This window comes from Saccopteryx leptura, chromosome X, assembly GCF_036850995.1.
Source record: "Saccopteryx leptura isolate mSacLep1 chromosome X, mSacLep1_pri_phased_curated, whole genome shotgun sequence".
Taxonomy (NCBI): domain Eukaryota; kingdom Metazoa; phylum Chordata; class Mammalia; order Chiroptera; family Emballonuridae; genus Saccopteryx; species Saccopteryx leptura.
In genome coordinates this window covers 72,132,901-72,154,685 of record NC_089516.1, presented here as the reverse complement: position 1 = coordinate 72,154,685, position 21,785 = coordinate 72,132,901, and the positions used below count along the sequence as shown (strand labels likewise).

Below are 21,785 nucleotides of genomic sequence, written 5' to 3'. Positions count from 1 at the left end.
AATACAGGCACTGTGGATATACGTAGATTCATAATATCTGGTCTGTACAATATTCTACATGTATGTCTGTGACTAAAGTTTTCTGTATTTTGTAACTTAATAAAAAGATATTTATCTAGATGATAATAGTTACCATTCAATGGTTGCTTACCATTTGCCAAATATTACACTAAGTGGTATGTGTGTATGTATATATATTATATATAATACATATGTGTATATATATGTATATATAAAGTGCATATAAGGCATAATATGTGCATATATAGAAATATATATAATTTATATATATTGTTGTATTTAGTCCTTACAACAAACTTATTAAATTGGTACTATCATTATCACCATAGTGCAAATTAGGAACCTGGAACATAGAAAGGTTAAGTACCTTAGAGTGTGTCATATATCAAAGAAGCTAATACCCAGGTCTGTTTGACTATAAAATGCATACACTTAATCACTGGACTATGCCCTGGCTGGTTGGCTCTGTGGTAGAGTATTGGCCCAGTGTGTGGATGTCTTAGGTTCGATTCCCAGTCAGGGCACACAGAAGAAGCATCCATCTGCTTCTCCATCCCTCCCCATCTCTTTTCTCTCTTCCTCTTCCCCTCCTGAAGCCATGGCTCAATTGGAGCAAATTGGCCCCAGGCACCGAGGATGGCTTCATGGCTTCACCTTAGGTGCTGAAGAGCTCGGTTGCTGAGCAATGTTGCAATGACCTAGATGGGCAGAGCATCACCTCCTGGTGGGCTTGCCAGGTGGATCCTGGTCAAATGCAGAAGTCTATCTCTGCCTCCCCTCTTCTCACTGAATAAAAAAAAAAAAACAAAGAAAAAAGAAAAAAATCACTGGAACATATTGCTTGATTTATTTTAAGAGATTGACTGAGCCGAGAACATGCATGGCAATTTCAAACTTTAACTAAATCCATAAAATGCAAATTTGATTAGGCCACGGTTGAGGTTTGGTAACTGCTATCTCCCAATGGGTTATTTTGATGGGCTCCCACCCAATAAAGTTGATACATATTAGAGTTGGTATGCTAGCAAGCCTCAAGGACATCTAACATTTCTTTTGATTTTCATGTAATTTTGGAAGGCTTACCTTATACTTTCTTTTCTAATGTGCTCCAGGCATGAAACACCTCTGACCATCAACCCAGGCATCATGCTAGGACGAATGAAGGACTGTATGATTGTTTTGCCTCTGACTGATATAAGACCAACACCACCAATCAGGTGTTTCTTTGACCATTGCTAAGGCATTCCTTATGCTTGTTTAAGACAGATATGATGATCAAAGTTCTATAGAAAATCTTTTTTTTTAAGTTGTCTCCTAAAGTCCAGAAAGCTGAAGAACCAACACCAGCTTAATTTGATCTTTTTTTGGTTTTGAATTAATCCTTAAGACAACCATTAGCTGGACTTTGTTTGGTTCTCAGGCTCCTGATTACAGACCCATATATTCTTAAGTGAAAATGCATTCCTGTATTATGCCACTAAGACATTTCTTTTGACATCTCTATTGTCATCTCCTGGAATGGGGTGGCCTTCCCTCAGCTAGATAATGGGTTGAACATCATCAACAGCTGGAGGGCAAAATCCTTTTAGCAGCAGAGCATGCAATGCACATAAAGTATGGACCAGAAAGTAGCCCATTCACTTCTTACACTGAAAGGCTATTGTCTACTATGCAATTAGTTCTGAGCTTTGTAGCTGGGTGGGGTGTCTATGGCACTGCTATATTGGAAGGGCTGGTGAGGCAATTGCTTGGTGGAGAGTCAACAAAGATAGTGGTCCAGGTAGTGAAGCAATAAGGAATACATCATCTCCAGAGTTTAGAGTACAGTGGTACCTTGACACACGAGTTTAATTCATTTCATGGCTGAGCTTGTGACTCAATTTACTTGTGTGTCAAATTGAATTTCCCCATTTAAATTAATGGGAATGCAATTAATCCACTCTGATCCCCCAAAACCACACAAATTTTTTGTTTTATATGCTTTTTAAATAAGAAAATGTACTTTATTTATTTATTTATTTTTGTATTTTTCTGAAGCTGGAAACGGGGAGAGACAGTCAGACAGACTCTCGCATGCGCCTGACTGGGATCCACCTGGCACGCCCACCAGGGGGCGATGCTCTGCCCACCAGGGGGTGATGCTCTGCCCCTCCGGGGCGTCGCTCTGTCGCGACCAGAGCCACTCCAGCGCCTGGGGCAGAGGCCAAGGAGCCATCCCCAGCGCCCGGGCCATCTCTGCTCCAATGGAGCCTCAGCTGCGGGAGGGGAAGAGAGAGACAGAGAGGAAGGAGAGGGGGAGGGGTGGAGAAGCAGATAGGCGCTTCTCCTGTGTGCCCTGGCTGGGAATCAAACCCGGGACTTCTGCACGCCAGGCCGACGCTCTACCACCGAGCCAACCGGCCAGGGCCTAAATAAGAAAATGTACTTTATAAATAACACACACACATAATAAGGGAGAATGTAAAGAAATAAACTGGTTTATGAAGTGTAGTTACCTTCAAGGTCAGGCAAAGATGCTGGTAAAGGGGCAGGAGACATTAGCATAAAAATGACCCTTCACAAGCAGGAAGGTAATTAGCAATTTCACAGACAGCTGTCCGGCGCCATTTTTAACAATAAAAGTGAGCAAACTTGGAAAATACAAATTTTACAAACTCATTTGCCCAACAATTTTTTTCTTCACTGACTTTTGGCTTTTTCACCACACTTTCCTTGCTTTCACTTAGAGGCCATTTCAACAACCACCTTTCCATGGAAGTTTGTTCCTTTTTCTCTTTCAGAATGTTTGGCAGGCTATTTAGTGGAGGGTGGCGGAAGCTCGTTGATTCAAATATCCGCTGGTGACTTAAAGCAAAAAATCCTGCAAGTGACTGCTCGTCTCTCAAATTGCTTGTGATTTAAATGCTCGTGTGTCAAGGTACCGCTATAATTCTATGGCTCTTCAGGAAAGGCAAGTTAGGCAAGGAGGTGAGAATGAGGGGATAGAAGTTGAGGTCAAATACTGAACAATGGAGATTGCTTTTCTCTCATTGTTGCACTTTAGAGTGACCTCTGGTTAAGTCTGGAGAGCAGTGAGCCAGTCACATAGCTGGGATTCCAAGATGTTTCTGTCGTTCTTGTACCCTAGCTAATCCAATCCTCAGCCACTGGGATCTGGGTGTCCTTCAGTCCCCTTCTTTCTGGCTTAAGAGTCTTAGGGAAAACCAAATGGAACATTCATGTGCAAGGTTCATGATATAAATCAAGTAAGAAAAAAATCCATTTTGATGTGGTCATTGTGTCAACTGTTATTATTTCAGTTCATCGTGGCCACATATGTTAAATCTCCTTTAAGGAACCATAAAAAGGATATGTGAAATAACATTTCTAAGAGGCATGGTCACTTGTTTCTATTAATAATTACTACTTGCAAAGCCTGGAAGTGCTTAAGATGTTCATATTTTTTGAACGATTGACTGGCTCCTTTATTTATACAAATAAGAAGAAAAGCCAAGTGGGGATAGGAAATCATCTGTTGCTGCAGAAATGTGAAAGTCACATTTCTGGCACTATTCCCTGGTTGATGTCATTTTGGGGAATGTGCTAAAGCAGGGGTCAGGAACCTATGGCTCACGAGCCATATGTGACTCTTTTGATGGCTGCATCTGGCTCACAGACAAATCTGTAATAAAAAAATAATAACGTTAAAAATATAAAGCATTCTTATGTATTACAATCCATTCATTTTCTACCACTCATGTTCATGGTTGTGGTGGCTGGAGCCAATCAAAGCTGTCCTCTGGGACAACACCAAATTTTTATTGGATAATGCGTAACATGCACCAGTTGTTGTATGGCTCTCATGGAATTAAATTTCAAAATATGTGGCTCTCTCAGCCAAAAAGTTTCACGACCCCTGTTCTAAAGGCCATGATTTTCCACAGGGAGCAGATATATATATATATATATATATATATATATATATATATATATATATATATATATTCATAGTAGGCTGTTTGTGGCAATTATTATCCCCTCTGAAGTTAGGCCAAAACTAAGCTGGATTTTTTTTTTTGCCTTGTTTGGCTGTACCAGGTCAAGCCCAGTTTGAAGCAGGAGTTCAAAATTTTTGCTGGTCACTTTGCCCAGACACTCCCTGTACCCCCTTATACTTTCTGAATCTTCTCTTTAGGGACCTCTCAACAGTTTGGCATTTGCATAAGCTGCTGGGAAGGTTGGTTTTCTCCTGCTGTGTGGAAGCACTAAGGACTGCCAAGGGTGTGTGAGTGTATGAGGGCTGTCCCTGAGCTGAGTCCTGAGGTAAACCACAGTACCCTGTGGGTTGAGGCTTGAACCCTGCTGTTCCCATTCCCTCTTATCTCCTAAATAGGCCCAAAGTTTAATGGGCTATAGACCGTACTGCCAGCTGGCAGTAGTCTTATACCTACCACCTTCTCCTTTGCCCATCCTAATCTTCATGCTCCTATATAGAACTAACTACCCAGACATCCTTCAATAACCACTGGTCATGGTCCAGATGACCTTACTTGGATCTATATAACATCAAAGAAAGAGGTCTTTGCATCATGGAATTGGCCAGAAGTTTGCTGAGGGCCACATATTAGTTGGGCTTGGGTTGTCATTATTTCCCCACCCACTCAGCATATAAGCAGACTCTTGAACTTCTGGATCCTTCCCACATCCATGCCTTTTCTCTCACCTCACTCACCTGTTTCACCATGTGCCTTGCACAAAACTAGATTGCTATCATGACTGAATTGCTATTGTACCCTCATCTGGTTTAGGCCTCTTTGCTTAGTTTTTTTTTTTTTTTGGTATTTTTTGTATTTTTCTGAAGCTGGAAACGGGGAGAGACAGTCAGACAGACTCCCGCATGCACCTGACCGGGATCCACCCGGCACGCCCACCAGGGGCGATGCTCTGCCCCTCCGGGGCATCGCTCTGTTGCAACCAGAGCCACTCTAGTGCCTGGGGCAGAGGCCAATGAGCCATCCCCAGTGCCCGGGCCATCTTTGCTCCAATGGAGCCTCTGCTGCGGGAGGGGAAGAGAGAGACAGAGAGGAAGGAGAGGGGGAGGGGTGGAGAAACAGATGGATGCTTCTCCTGTGTGCCCTGGCCGGGAATCGAACCCGGGACTTCTGCACGCCAGGCCAACGCTCTACCACTGAGCCAACCGGCCAGGGCCCTCTCTGCTTAGTTTTTTATTTATTTTTATTTTATTTATTGATTTTTTTAGAGAGAGAGGAGTGAGAGAGAGAGACAGGGAGAGAGAGAAGGGGGAGGAGCAGGAAGCATCAACTCCCATATGTGCCTTGACCAGGCAAGCCCAAGTTTTGGAACCGGCGACCTCAGTGTTCCAGGTTGACGCTTTATCCCACTGCGCCACCACAGGTCAGGCCTCTGCTTAGTTTTTAATGCCCTCTTAACACTTGACTCCAACTTTTAGCTCCTGTTTCCCAACACTCATTTTTTACTGTATTTATAGCCATTTATTCATTTCATAAATGAAATGCTAATTCAGAAAGATTAATACTTCAAATGAAGGTATTTATATAAAGCATAATGATGGCCCAAATAAACTGTGATCAGTTCTGCTTTGGAGAGTTAGAAAAGGCCTCACAGATGGAATGATGCTTAAAGCTGGGTCTCTGTGGTTCAGAAGGAGTCCACCAGGAATACATGGTTCAGTGAGAAGAAGGACTGTTTTTTTTCAGATATTAGCAAGCCCCAGATCCTTCTCTTGGTAGTGGTGGATAGAATTTTTCTCATAGTCTCATTATCCTTATATTCTGCTATAAGTGTCCTGGGGTCAACCACATCAAGAGGTCAAGCTTAGAGAAAGGAGCTCAGTATAGAATCATATCTTATAAAGTATTAACAGTAGGAGATAGTTCCTTAGAGAATGTCTAGTTCAATTAATTTATTTTACTGATGAAGAGTCTGAAACCATTAAAGGTGAAGGGACCTGCTCAAGGCCATACAGCTAGTTAGTGACAGAGGTAGTACTAGAGTTAGGACTCTTATCTCCAGGGATCTTTCTACAAGATTGCTTTGTGAACTTAGCATCTTCCAGTTTCCCATTTTATCTCCTATGAGAGCTCCCCGCAGCCTCAGTTCACTTCAGAGTGGTCCCTTTCAAGTCTGGGGAGCAATGTTTGTTGCTACTAGCTCTGTCTGCGACTTCAGACAATTAAATTCCTTCCCTGGGCTTTAGTTTTTAGTTTCCCCACCTTAAAATGAGTATTAACTAATAAGTTTTTAAATGTAGGCCTTATTTAGAGGGGCACACAGCCAGTAGTTTGTATGAGAGCTTCACTTTTTTTTTTACTATATGTTGAAGTGGAGTACAGGAATCTAAATGGGGCTGACTGAAAGTTGTGAAAAAAACACGGTAGAGATGAACTGTGAAGGCTGCCTACTGATTTGGAAACACACAGATGCTCTAAGTGTAGAGTGCTTATTTTTAATACGATAAAACTGAGACCCAAGATGGGTGTAGGGGAAGTTCTCATAGGAAATTAGTGAAGATCTGAACTGGAAACCCAAGTTCTCTGACACCAAGTTCAGTACTTTCTACCAACCCTCAATACTACCTAACTGAGCTGGTTGTGTCTCACCCAGGGCAATTAAAATCAAAACAAAACTAACGAATAACCCTTAAGAGCTCAGGAGTCTGTTACAAATAGAATTAAATTTCAACATGGGCCAGAGTTTTGGCAGCTGGACATTATGAAGGGAGAGATACCAGAACTTTGAGGTTGGGGGGAGGTGCAGTTGCCTCCTCAGACTCTGCTTGGGGATATTGGAGATTTCCTTGGGTCCAAGCCCTAACATGTATGGAATTCAGGGTATGGTGATCCCCACTTTCCTCCCTTCTAACTGCTTCCTATCCATGCTGTTTTTCCTCTCATTTCCTGTCACCATTATATGAATAGCTCACCCTCTTCTAGTCATAAACAGAGATCATTAGTTTCTGGGTTAGTTTACCTCCATTTTTCATTATTCTTCATAGTAACTTTCAAAGAAGCAAAACATGTCACAAAACACTTTTGCATTTGCTTTTAATTTTATGCTGTTCAAGATTCATTGATTTTGTGCTCCCCCAGAATATTTTGGGGAGAAAAGTGGACAGTTAAAGTCCAGCTTCTTCCTTTTTGGAACAGGACTTGGCTTTTACCATATAGGCAGTGTCTTACTCATTACTATTCTTACCAATACCTTTTCTTCTTTGGGTTGGTTTAAGTAGTCTGCAAAGCACAAAGCACTGGTACTTTTTCACTGTGGGTAGAGCAGTTGCTTTTATTGAAGATGGGAAGGATCAAACATTTAGTTCTGGACATGTTGAGTTTGAGAGGTCTATTGAATATCTGAATGAAGATATTAAATGAGCAGTTGGATTTATGAGTCTGTAATGTGAGAAACAGTTGTGGCTAGAGATATAATTTGGGAGTCATCAGCAAACCAATGACATTTTTTTTGGTGGGCCATTACCTTTAATCCTATCTCACACTCAGTGGGCAAGTAAATACACACAGTGGGAAAACACTTCCCTTTCCATTCAGAGCTCCCAAAGCCACTGACTCATCCGAGTATTCCTAGAATCAAAGGCCCCACCAGCCTTATTTACCTCTGTTCCCATATCCTTCTCTTTTCACAGACTCTGCACAAACTGGCTTCATCTTCAGCACTCCGCCATCTTGGCTGCTTCTCCTCTGCAATGCTGATGGCATTATGCCCCTGGTCTGCCTCATTTTATAGTGTAGAAATTAAAGCCTTTAAGCCAATATACAAATAAGGAAGTCTCTGATACAAAGCCACTCATCTGAGGCATAAATGGGATTCCTCATAAGAGTGCACCACCCCACATCATGCAACAGTCAAGGGTGTGTGGAAAAGCTCAGTTTCGAGAAGATCTTAGTATTAAAAGGGTGGGAACGGCTTAGTCTTTTTTTTTTTATAAATAAATTTTTATTTTAATGGGGTGACATCAATAAATCAGGGTACATATATTCAAAGAAAACATTTCCAGGTTATCTTGTCATTTAATTCTGTTGCATACCCATCACCCAAAGAGAGATCGTCCTCCGTCACCCTCTATCCAGTTTTCTTTGTACCCCTCCCCCTCCCCCTCTCCCTCCTTCCTTCCCCCACCCCCTGTAACCACCACCCTCCTGTCCATGTCTCTTAGTCTCGTTTTTATGTCCCACCAATGTATGGAGTCCTGCAGTTCTTGTTTTTTTCTGATTCACTTATTTCACTCCGCATAATGTTATCAAGATTCCACCATTCTGCTGTAAGTGATCCGATGTCATCATTTCTTCTAGCTGAATAGTATACCATGGTGTATATGTGCCCCATCTTCTTTATCCAGTCTTCTATTTTTTTTACAGTGATTAAAAGCCTTTAAGCAAACTCTTGGCCAATACATCAAGAATCCATAAAAGAGTAGTGCCCTTACATGTTCACCAAGTCCAAGTTGGCCCCATCACCATGCCAAATCCCTGAAAAATGCAACCCAACCACAGTTCAGTCTGTTAGGAGTTGTCACAGGGAGCAGGAGTCCAGGAAAAGTCCACATCCAGGAAAAGTCCGCATGGCACTGGAGTTGTCACTATTCTATACTTTGCAGCTCATGTCCAAGTCCCAGTGACCGCTGCTTCTAGCTGGTAATGATTCAGGTAGACTGGAAAAGCCATTTGCAGCATGCGTGGATATGGAGCTTCTGTTCTCCTCTGCCTGGAGAGATGAGACCAGGTTGCTTTTTCCTGGAGCTCTGTGACTGTGGCATGGTAAAAAGAACCTTGGGATACACTAAGCTGGGTGGCAAAGGTAGATTCATAATAGAAGTTGGCAAAAGGGGGAAAGAGAGCTCTAAATTAGGAGTAGGTCCCAGCCTGAAATATGAGTGGGGCATTGAGGTAGGAGGGATAAAGGAAACACTATATATTAAGCAAAGCAGCAGAAAATAGGACTATCAACACCCACAACAGAGATCTTTGAGGGAAGAATAAAAAACCTGACTATTCAGGCAAAACATAGTTAAGTGGCCCTGTGCAAATGAGATCAGTTTACCTGCTTCTTGGAAGAAATACCCTAGGCTTGTCCACGGTATTGTAGATGGGGCCGACGACCCTGGGCACCTTCAGCCTTCAGTGGCAAACCCCAGCTTTCTGGGCATGGTTAGGTCATAGGTGGCTGGAGTAGGGCTAGAAGAGACTGAACCCTCCCTTAGAGGAGCGAGGGGGAAGCCTCCCTTCCAGTGTCCCTGTTTCCTCACAGCAGAGGCATGTAAGCCTGGCAGGCTTTAGCTCAATGACCTTCCTTTCCACTATTGAAGCAGGACCCAGATGGTATCCTATGAGACCCCTTTGGGGCATTGGAGCCTTTAAGGGTGTATCCTAAAAGCTGGTAGTTCCCCTGATCTCTATTGGGCTTTTTCTGCCTCTAGGTATCTTAAAAGCCATGCTCAGAAGATCTCACTGAGGGGTTTGAGGATCCCCATCCACCTATATAAATCTTTTCCATATATCTGGAGCTATTTGGAAAAAGACAAAACAGTGTTATTATCTGGATCTAATAAAGAAGGTAGTAGTTTGCAGGCGAAAAAGATTTGGTGTCTCCTGTTCATCAGCATTCAAAAGAAATGTAAATTTTTTTAAGTAAAAAGTATGATATGGTAGAACCGTAGGAGTTCCAGGATATGACTACCCCTTTAAAAAATTTTTTTTTTTAAATTGACCTTAAAATGTTTGCTGAGTACACTTTAATAATACCTTAACTTTAAAGATTGTAAGCATGACAAAATGTAGTGAATGCTTTTGCTCCATATGCAGGAGCATTTTCAGTTTAGCCAGTTTAGGATATTCAATAATAGAACAATGCATACAGACAATGAGCTATAACATGCTTAGCAGCCTCTCCTGTTCTGACAGAGGTTACTATAGATCCGGAATATGTATCCACTGTAGTGTGGACATACGACTGTTTGCCAAATGAAGGTATATGAGTAACATCCATCTGCCAAAGTTGTCCTGGTAGGGGTCCTTGAGGGTTAACTCTAAATGAAGGGGCAGTATAAGACCCGTTGGACAGGATTTCCCAATCTGCCGTGCTACTTCCCGAGAAAGTTGAAACTCTTTACACTGGGCTGCAGCGTTCTGGTGATGAATAGTATGAGACTGACTTGCTCAGTCTGTCATGGTTGCTCTATATAATTTTCTTTTGAGTAGCTTGATCAACAAGGGCATTCCTAGGCTCTGGCTGGTTGGCTCAGTGGTAGAGCCTTGGCCAGTTGTGCAGGATTCCCGGGTTCGATTCCCAGTCCGAGCACACAGAAGAAGCGCCCATCTATTTCTCCACCCCTCCCCCTCTCCTTCCTCTCTGTCTCTCTCTTCCCCTCCCGCAGCCAAGGCTCCACCAGAGCAAAGCCACCCCGGGCACTAAGGATGGCCCCATGGCCTATGCCTCAGTCGCTAGAATGGCTCTGGTTGCAACAGAGCAACACCTCAGATGGGCAGAGCATTTCCCCCGGTAGGCATGCCAGGTGGATCCCGGTCAGGCGCATGCGGGAGTCTGTCTGACTGCCTCCCCATTTCTATCTTCAGAAAAATACAAAAAATAAAAAAATAAAAAGAAAAAATACAACAATAAAAATAAAAAAGAAAAGAGAAAAAAGAAAGAAAGAAAAAAAAAACAGGGCATTCCCTTGTACTAAAGCTCCAGGGAGCATGAAGTGAGCTTGAGTATGTCCTATGAAACATGGAGCTCTATGTTGACATATAAGTCTTTGAAGAAGGAGGAACTGCTGAAATAATTCATCAGCATTTGTCCCTAAGACAGCAGTCTTTATAGTGGAAACACCATAAGTAAATATTTGCTGTCTGTCTATAGATTAAAGGGGGAATATGGCAAATGCTGAAAAGCCATGATCTTTGTGCGGTCCCCTCCCCCAAGCCCCTCCTCTCCTCCCCCCACCCTGTAACCCCAACAGTGTTGTCCACGTCTCTGAGTATCATCTTTATGTCCCACCTATGTATGGAATCCTATAATTCTTAGTTTTTTCTGATTTACTTCTTTCACTCAGTATAATGTTATCAAGGCCCATCCATGTTGTTGTAAAAGATCCTATGTCATCATTTCTTATGGCTCAGTAGTATTCCATAGTATATATATACCAAAGCTTTTTAATCCACTCATCCTCTGATGGATACTTGGGCTGTTTCCAGATCTTTGCTATTGTGAACAATGCTGCCATAAACATGGGGGTGCATTTCTTCTGTTGAAACAGTGCTATGGAGTTCTTGGGGTATATTCCTAACAGTGGTATAGCTGGATAAAAAGGCAGTTCGATTTTTATTTTCTTGAGGAATCTCCATACTGTTTTCCACAGTGGCTGCACCAGTCTGCATTCCAACCAGCAGTGTAGGAGGGTTCCCTTTTCTCCACATCCTCGCCAGCACTTATTCTGTGTTGTTTTATTGATGAGCGCCATTCTGACTGGTGTGAGGTGATATCTCATTGTGGTTTTAATTTGCATTTCTCTAATCATTAGTGATGTTGAACATTTTTTCATATGCGTAGTGGCCATCTGTGTGTCCTCTTTGGAGAAGTGTCTATCCATTTCTTTTGCCCATTTTTGGATTGGATTGTTTGTCTTCCTGGTATTAAGTTTTAAAAGTTCTTTATAAATTTTGGTTATTAACCTCTTATCAGATGCAATGTCAAATATATTCTCCCATTGTGTAGTTTGTCTTTTTATTCTGTTCTTATTGTCTTTAGCTGTGCAAATGCTTTTTAGTTTGATAAAGTCCCATTTGTTTATCCTGTCTTTTATTTCCCTTGCCTGTGGAGACAAATCAGCAAATATATTGCTGCGAGAGATGTCAGAGAGCTTACTGCCTATGTTTTCTTCTAAGATGCTTATGGTTTTACACCTTACATTTAAGTCTTTTATCCATTTTGAGTTTATTTTTGTGAGTGGTATAAGTTGGTGGTCTAGTTTCATTTTTTTGCAGGGAGCTGTCCAATTTTCCCAACACCATTTGTTGAAGAGGCTGTCTTTACTCCATTGTATTTCCTTACCTCCTTTGTCAAATATCAGTTGTCCATAGAGCTGTGGGTTTATTTCTGGGTTCTCTGTTCTGTTCCATTGATCTATGTGCCTGTTCTTATGCCAGTACCATGCTGTTTTGAGTACAACGGCCTTGTAGTATAACTTGATATCTGGAAGTGTGATACCTCCCGCTTTATTCTTCCTTTTCAAGATTGCTGAGGCTATTCGTGTTCTCTTTTGGTTCCATATAAATTTTTGGAATATGTGTTCTATATCTTTGAAGAAAGTCATTGGTATTTTAATCGGTATTGCATTGAATTTATAAATTGCTTTGGGTAATATAGACATTTTAATGATGTTTATTCTTCCTAACCATGAGCATGGTATATGCCTCCACATATTCGTATCTTCCCTGATTTCTTTTATCAATGTTTTATAATTTTCCGAGTACAAGTCTTTAATCTCCTTGGTTAGATTTATTCCTAGGTACTTTATTTTTTTTGGTTGCAATGGTAAAGGGGATTGATTCCTTGATTTCTCTTTTTGACAGTTCATTATTAGTGTATAAAAATGCCTCTGATTTCTGACTATTGATTTTATATCCTGCCACCTTGCCGAATTCATTATCAGGTCTAGTAGTTTTTTGACTGAGATTTTAGGGTTTTCTATATACAATATCATGTCATCTGCAAATAATGATAGTTTTACTTCTTCTTTTCCAATTTGGATGCCTTTTATTTCTTTTTCTTGTCTGATTGCTGTGGCTAGGACTTCCAGAACAATGTTGAATAAGAGTGGTGAAAGGGGGCACCCCTGCCTTGTTCCTGATCTTAAGGGTATTGCTTTTAATTTTTGCCCATTGAGTATGATGTTGGCTGTGAGTTTGTCATAGACGGCCTTTATCATGTTGAGGTATGTTCCCTGTATTCCCACTTTGCTGAGAGTTTTGATCATGAATGGTTGCTGGATTTTATCAAATGCTTTTTCTGCATCTATTGAAATTATCATGTGGTTTTTCTCCTTTCTTTTGTTTATGTGATGAATCACATTGACTGATTTGCGAATATTGTACCAGCCTTGCCTCCCAAGGATAATTCCCACTTGATCATGGTGTATGATTTTTTTCATATATTGCTGTATTCGGTTTGCCAATATTTTGTTGAGGATTTTTGCATCTATGTTCATGAGGGATATTGGTCTGTAATTTTCTTTTTTGTGTGTTATCTTTGCCTGGTTTTGGAATCAGAATTATGCTTGCCTCATAAAAGGAGTTTGGAAGTCTTCCGTCCTCTTGAATTTTTTGAAATAGCTTGAGAAGGATAGGAGTTAGTTCTTCTTTGAATATTTGGTAGAATTCACTTGTGAAGCCATCAGGCCCAGAACTTTTCTTTTTTGGGAGTTTTTTGATAGCTGTTTGAATCTCATTTGTTGTAATTGGTCTGTTTAGGTTTTCTGATTCTTCCAGATTGATTTTTGGAAGATTATATGATTCAAGGAATTTGTCCATTTCATCTAGGTTGTCTTGTTTTTTGGCGTGCAGTTCTTCATAGTGTTTTCTTACAGTATTTTTATTTCTGTTGTGTCAGTTGTTATTTCTCCACTCTCATTTCTAATTTTATTTATTTGAGTCCTCTCTCTTTTTTTCTTGGTGAGTCTTGTTAAAGGTTCATCGATCTTGTTTACCTTTTTAAAGAACCACCTCCTGGTTTCTTTGATCCTCTGTATTGTTTCTTTAGCCTCTATGTCATTTATTTCTGCTCTGATCTCTATTATTTCCTTACTTCTACTAGTTCTGGGCTTTACTTGCTGTTCTTTTTCTAGTTCTTTTAGATGCAGGGTTAAGTTGTTTATTTGAGCTTTTTCTAGCTTCTTGAGGTATGTCTGTAATGCTATAAACTTCCCTCTCAGGACTGTTTTTGCTGTGTCCCATAAATTTTGAGTTGATGTTTGCTCATTATCATTTGTTTCTAGGAATTTTTTAATTTCTTCTTTGATCTCAATGTTAACCCATTCGTTATTTAATAACATGCTATTTAGTTTCCAAGTGTTTGAATGTTTTTCAATTTTTCTATTGTGGTTGATTTCTAGTTTAATGCCATTGTGATCAGAGAAAGTGCTCGATATGATTCCAATCTTCTTAAATTTGTTGAGACCGCTTTTGTGCCCTAACATGTGGTCTATTCTAGAGAATGTACCATGAGCGCTTGAAAAGAATGTATATTCTGCTGTTTTAGGGTGAAATGTTCTGAAGATATCTATTAAATCGAGTTGATTTAATATGTCCTTTAAGTCTGCTGTTTCTTTGTTAATTTTCTTTCTTGAGGATCTATCTAATGATGTTAATGGGGTATTGAAATCCCCTATTATTATAGTATTTTTGTTGATCTCGCCCTTTAAGTCCATCAAAGTCTGCTTTATATATTTATGTGCTCCTCTATTAGGTGCGTAGATATTTATAATGTTTATATCTTCCTTTTAGATTGCTCCCTTTATCATTATGTAATGACCTTCTTTATCTCTAACTATGGTCTTTGTTTTAACGTCTGTTTTGTCTGATGTAAGTATTGCTACCCCAGCTTTTTTTTCATTTCCATTTGCGTGAAATATTTTTTTCCATCATTTTATCTTCAGTCTGTGTGCATCTTTTGATTTAAGGTGTGTCTCTTGTAGACAGCATATGTATGGGTCCTGTTTTCTTATCCACGCAGCTACCCTATGTCTCTTGATCTGATCATTTAATCCATTAACATTTAAGGTTATTACTAATATGTAATTGTTTATTGCATTTTTTTCTTTAAAACTGTATTCCTCTTTTGCTATATTCTTTTTTTCCTTTGATATGTTTACAACAGGTCCCTTAGCATTTCTTGCAGCCTTGGTTTGGTTGCAGTGAATTCCTTGAGGTTTTTTTTTTTGGTCTGTAAAGCTTTTTATTTCTCCTTCAATTTTAAATGATAGCCTTGCTGGATAAAGTAGTCTTGGTTGTAGGTTCTTGTTATGCATTACGTTGAATATTTCTTGCCATTCCCTTCTGGTCTCAAGTGTTTCTGTTGAGAAGTCAGAAGTCATCCTTATGGGGGCTCCTTTGTAGGTGATATTCTTTTTTTCTCTAGCAGCTTTTAATATCTTCTCTTTATCATTTAGCTTTGGTATTTTAATTATGATGTGTCTTGGTGTTGGTTTCTTTGGGTTTCTCCTTAATGGAGTTCTCTGTGCTTCCTGAACATGTGAAATGTTTTCCTGCCTTAATTGGGGGAAGTTTTCCGCTATGATATGTTTGAGCAAAGTCTCTATCCCTTGTTCTTTCTCTTCTTCTTCAGGAACCCCTATGATGCGGATGTTATTTCTCTTCATGTTGTCACAGAGCTCTCTTAGAGTTTCCTCAGACTTTTTGAGTTTCTTTTCTTTTTTCTGCTCTGCTTCCATGCCTTTATTTATCATGTCCTCTAACTCGCTGATTCGATTCTCTGCTTCATCCATCCTGCTTTTAATTCCTTCCATTGTATTCTTTATTTCAGATATTTTATTTGTCATTTCTGACTGATACTTTTTTATTATTTCAATGTCCTTTTTTATATTTGTTATCTCTTTATTTAGCTTTTTGTAATGGCCATCTATGGTTGTTCTAATATCTTTGAGCATCCTAACAATCGTTATTTTAACTCTGCATCTGGTAATTTGGTTATATCTGATTCATTTAGGTCCTTTTATGGGGATTTCTCTTGTTTTATTTGTGTTGTATTTCTCTGCCTCCGCATTTTCTCTTCACGAGAGTGGCTGTGATCACTCGCTCGGGTGCACAAGAGTTGGTGGCCTTGGCCTTTGCCCTGCCCCCGTGGGTGACGTTATGCTCGGTCCTGAGGGCACTGGGGAGCACCTTTGCTGAGCTGCAGGTCTCTGCCAGTTTCCGGGCTTTCGCCCTACCCTTGTAGGAGGAGCCCATTTGAGGGACGGCTGCTAGCCTTGGCTCTACCGCTGGGCAGGGCTGCGTGCCCAAGCTCAGCTCAGTAGTGGAACTCTGCCTCTTCTGGGCTTTTGGCTCCACCCCCGCGGGAGGAGCCGGCTACCAAGTCAGACCGCAAGCCTGGGTTGCACGGGCGGGGCAGGGCTGTGCTCCTGTGCCCTTGCTCAGGGGCTGGTCTCCACCCTTTCCGAGGTTTCCACCCTTCTCCCGCAGGCTGGATTACAGGCTGCCAGCAGCTGAGCTTGATCGCTTTTGCATGCCCCCTTCTCCCCAGCCGGGCAAGATTGAGCTCACACCTGAGCCCAGTGGTGGCCAGGTGGCTTCCGCCCCTGCCAGCAGAACCGCGCTTTTGTCTCCTGCTGCCACCCGCCCTCCGGCGAGCCCTCAGCTGAGTAGGTGGGGGCATTGCAGCTCGGAGCCTAAGACTCACTACTGTAGACCCAAAAGCTCCCTCCTTCTATGCGACTCTGCTCTGAGTGCCACGGGGGAACTTGTTTGGCTGCTCTCCTACTTCCCTTTGCTGGTATTGCTGTTTCCAGGGGAAATATTCACTTCAGCTTTGGGGAGTGACTTGTCCCAGGGGTAGGGTGACTATCTCCCAAAATGTTTCTCCCTGTGCCTCCTAGATTACACTCTCTTCCTGTTACTCTGGTCCTCTCCTCTGTCCCCATCCCCAGGAGCCCCGGGTGAGTGGTTGTGAGAGAGTTCTGTGCGGTCCCTTTAAGAAGGATCCTGGGTCTGAGAAATCAGACTCTTTCTCACAAACAGTATCCTGACTTGTTTCCAGCTAAATACTGTCCTTACACCTCTTCTGGGCTCTGGGGCTGCAGGCTGGGGCTCTGTTCCTGGGGCTCAGGACCCTTCCCCCTCTGCTAAACTCACTTCCCACCACGCGAGTCTCTCCCTGCTGCTGTTCGCTCCGGGGAGCTGGGCAGCCCTCTCCGCGTTTCTGCTTTTCCTACCAGTCTCGGTATGGCTTCTTCAGTGTTCCTTGGTTGAAGAGTCCCCTTAGTTTAGTCCAAAGTTGGTTTTTCCAGATGCTAGTTCTTAAAATTAGTTTGTAATCCACTTTGGTTCTGGGAGGTAGATGTTGGTATGTCCGCCTACTCTAGTGCCATCTTGTCTAATACCTTCCCAATGACATTTTTAAAAATATTTTATTTATTGATTTTTTTAGAGAGAGAGGAGTGAGAGAGAGAGACAGAGAGAGAGAGAAGGGGGAGGAGCAGGAAGCATCAACTCCCATATGTGCCTTGACCAGGCAAGCCCAAGGTTTGGAACCGGCGACCTCAGTGTTCCAGGTCGATGCTTTATCCCACTGCGCCACCACAGGTCAGGCCCCAATGACATTTTAAGCCATCAGAATTGATGAGATAAGTTAGGGAGTAAATGTAGATAGAAAAAGAGAGTTCCATGAAAGTTCTCAGGCAACATTTATCAAGGAGCTGGGAAGCACTTGAAGCTCATTCTCAAGGAGAAACAACTTTGTTCTTTTTCTCAGATTGCTGTTATTTGATTTCTAAGTGTGATGTAGTGGAGAGTGAGGCCACTGGTTCCTTGTATACCTTGGGTAAGTCACCCATATTTTGTGGACCCCAGTGTTCTTATCGGTATAATGAGAGGATTAGATAAGATGATGTTATGTTCTACCTGTTTGAATGACAAGCATGTGAAGGCACTTTGTAAAGTGACAATTATTATGCAAATAATAATTGACAGTGATATGGTTATGCCTCCTTTTATTTATGAAATGTTGATGTGTAAATATCATTGACCTGAGGAGTCAGCACACCCAGGGTTTTCTTTTGGGTCTGGCTGAGTCATTATGTGATCTTGAATATGACCCTTACCTTCCCTGGTCCTCAGTTTCCACATTTATAAAATAAGGGGCTTTGTTTTCTGCCAGTTATTTTCATTTTTTTTAAAGGAGTAGAAACTCATTTAAATCCTCAACTAACTGAGCTCTCAAGGCCCTTCCAATTCTGACATTCTGTAATTTAAGGGTCCTTTTGGCATCCTTATAAAGTCCAAGGTCAGCAAACTCTTTCTGTAAAGATAACATGTATTGATAATAATGATTAGATAGCAGTTTAGGTTTTGTAAGCCACTGTGGTCTCTGTTTCTGTCTTTTCCTCTTCTTCCTACCTTCTTCCTCCTCCTCTTCTCTTTTTTTTCCTCCTTATTTTTCTTCCCCATTTAAAATGTAAAAACCATTCTTAGGTCATGGACAATACAAAAACAGGTTGTTGGGTGGATAAAATGTATTATGCTCACTTTGTTAAAGATGCCGTCGCCCAGGTGATATTAATGTGTATTGGGGGCAGGCAGGATCATTGTAGCCTGGGGCTTGGTTTTGGGATTAAGCCTTTCCCACCCTTTTTGATGTGGGGTGGTACAATCCAATCATGCCTTGGAGAAGTGACTTTGTATTGGAGACTTCCCTATTTTGTATATTGGATTAGAGGTTGTGAAGCTACAATATAAAATGGGGGCGGAACGAGAGTTTGTGCTCTTGGTTCCTGAGATTATCATTAGAAGAGAGAGCAGAGGAGAGCAGAGAAAAGCCACGTGGAGGAGGCCAGGAGAAGCAGCCAAGATGGTGGAGTGCTGAGTGAGATGCCAGTTTGTACAGTTTGTATTTGGGATAAGGAAGGAGATGGGGAACAGAGGTGAATAAGTCTGGTGAGCTAGAAACCTTTGATTCTAGGAAACTCGGATAAGTCAGTGGCTTTGTGAGCACTGAATGTGACTGAGTTTTGGAGCCCAGTGTGTATTTTTACTTGCCCGCCGGGTGCAAGCTAGAATTAAAGACTATGGCCCACCAGTTTGTGGCTCCGTTGTTTCTTTACCGACTGTCCGAATCCAATGGGAACCTGCATAGGCCGGGCTGCTGTGATAGTGGCCCTGGCGCTGGCTGCTGGCTTTACACAGGTCATGGGAAAAATCCTACATGTAGACTGTTGGGCGGATAAAATGTATTATGCTCACTTTGTTAAAGATGCCGTCGCCCAGGTGATATTAATGTGCGTTGGAGGCAGGCAGGATCATTGTAGCCTGGGGCTTGGTTTTGGGATTAAGCCTTTCCTACCCTTTTTGGTGTAAGGTAGTACAATCCTATCATGCCTCAGAGAAGTGACTTTGTATTAAGAGACTTCCCTATTATGTATATTGGATTAAGGGTTTGGATTTCTACACTATAAAATGGGAACGGAGCGGGAGTTTGGCGCTTGGTTCCTGAGGTTAGCATGAGAGAGTGGAGAGAGTAGAGCCAGCAGCTAAAGGAGGCCACGTGGAGGAGGCCAGGAGAAGCAGCCAAGATGGTGGAGTGCTGAGTGAGATGCCAGTTTGTACAGAGTTTGTATCTGGGATAAGGAAGAAGATGGGGAACTGAGGGAAATAAGGCTGGTGAGCTAGAAACCTTTGATTCTAGGAAACTCGGATAAATCAGTAGCTTTGTGAGCACTGAATGTGACTGGGTTTTGGAGCCCAGTGTGTATTTTTACTTGCCCGCCGGGTGCAAGCTAGATTAAAGACTATGGCCCACCAGTTTTTGGCTCCATGGTTTCTTTACCGACTGTCCGAATCCAATGCGAACCTGCATGGACCAGGCTGCTGTGATAGTGGCCCTGGACTTGGCTACTGGCTTTACATTTGGCGTAGTCTGTGGCAGGATTCGATACAGATCGGCAAGGAGCCTTTGAGCAGTGGAGTAGAGGACTGGCTAGTGTTAGGGTTCCCCATGGCTGTCCTCTTGGGGATCGTAGGCTGGCTGACTTTTACAGCCATGCGTGAGGAAACTGAGAGCTCTGTGGAAGAGGCTGCCCGGGACCTGCAAACCGAGCAGCAGAACGAGATGGAGCAAACGCAGGAGAAACCGATGCTGACCCTGGAGCTGGAGGAAATGCTGGAGGAGGAGGCCAACCAGGTGTTCGAGATTCGCCTGGAAATGGAGCAAACGCTGGAGGAGGATTCACAGGTTCGTGAGTTGCAGATTGCCCTGGATGTTGCGGAGAGCCAGCAGCGGCAGGAGGCCGGGGCTGAGGCTGAGGCTGAGGCTGAGGCCAGGCCCGGAGCTGCAAGGTCTGCGGAGCAGAAGGCTGCGGCAGACGGAGGCTCGAGCCCGGCAGCCGGAGCTGGTGTTTTCAGTCCCTCTTTGGAGGATGAGGAGAATCGGACTGGAGTTGCAATCCGCAGTCTCCAGAAGGTGAAAGCACAGCTGGAAGGAGCACCTACTTTGGCCCTGGTAGGTCTGCGATTTTGGGAAATAGGGCTGGACATGCTTTCCGGAGCAGAGATGGAAATGCTGACTGCCATTGCCACGTGCCCCTCTTTGGGACAGTGTAAGACCTGCCAGGACAGCAGGAATGAGGGGGGTGGCTGATGACCCACGTGCGTGGACTGATTTCCTGGACTACGACCGGAGTGGGCATTGGCTCCTTTGTTGGATGGACTTTCGGATTACGGATTTTGGACAATGTAAAATACCTTGATGGGGGTGGGGGATGGCTTTGCTGGAAGCACTCCCCTACCCCGGGAAGCTTTTCCCGTGGCTAGAAAGAAGCCAAGGACATTTTGCGCTTTGGGCTAAGTGCTCAGAGACTGGTGAAATGTACCTTTGTAATTGTTGAAACTATGATTTTTGCTGTTGTAATCTGTGTAATGTTCTAAATTCCTTGCACAGGGATGCCGGTGGTATAGATTGTGGGTAGTAAAGTGAGCATAGGGGTGGATTGTTGGGCGGATAAAATGTATTATGCTCACTTTGTTAAAGATGCCGTCGCCCAGGTGATATTAATTTGCGTTGGAGGCAGGCAGGATCATTGTAGCCTGGGGCTTGGTTTTGGGATTAAGCCTTTCCTACCCTTTTTGGTGTAAGGTGGTACAATCCTATCATGCCTCAGAGAAGTGACTTTGTATTAAGAGACTTCCCTATTATGTATATTGGATTAAGGGTTTGGATTTCTACACTATAAAATGGGAACGGAGCGGGAGTTTGGCGCTTGGTTCCTGAGGTTAGCATGAGAGAGTGGAGAGAGTAGAGCCAGCAGCTAAAGGAGGCCACGTGGAGGAGGCCAGGAGAAGCAGCCAAGATGGCGGAGTGCTGAGTGAGATGCCAGTTTGTACAGAGTTTGTATCTGGGATAAGGAAGAAGATGGGGAACTGAGGGAAATAAGGCTGGTGAGCTAGAAACCTTTGATTCTAGGAAACTCGGATAAATCAGTAGCTTTGTGAGCACTGAATGTGACTGGGTTTTGGAGCCCAGTGTGTATTTTTACTTGCCCGCCGGGTGCAAGCTAGATTAAAGACTATGGCCCACCAGTTTTTGGCTCCATGGTTTCTTTACCGACTGTCCGAATCCAATGCGAACCTGCATGGACCAGGCTGCTGTGATAGTGGCCCTGGACTTGGCTACTGGCTTTACATAGACCATAGGTTGCCAGGTACTGAAAAAAATCTATGGTGTGATCCCAGCACTGAGCCCCTACACATGTGATCAGGTGCACCATGGAAAGTGTATAGATTATCCTCCTTCCCGAATAAGACCTGTGTACTGCCTGTGATTTCCAGGTTGCTCTTGGAAGGGCCTAGGGAGGCTGAGAGAAGGTGCAGGTCATAGGTGGAACCTGAGGCTCAGGCCTATCTGGGGTCCTACTTGAAGCAAACCAGCCCCCCATCCCCTTGTCTGAGCTGGGCCATTCCATGTGCATACAGCCTCAGGGAAGGCATAGCTAGTAACAGTGGCCC

At 42.8% G+C, this 21,785-nt stretch overlaps 1 pseudogene; it reads right to left on the bottom strand.

The window, feature by feature from the left end:
• Positions 1-1,120: 1,120 nt before the first annotated feature.
• Positions 1,121-1,264, bottom strand: LOC136386666 (small nucleolar RNA SNORA48; annotated as a pseudogene).
• Positions 1,265-21,785: the final 20,521 nt, after the last annotated feature.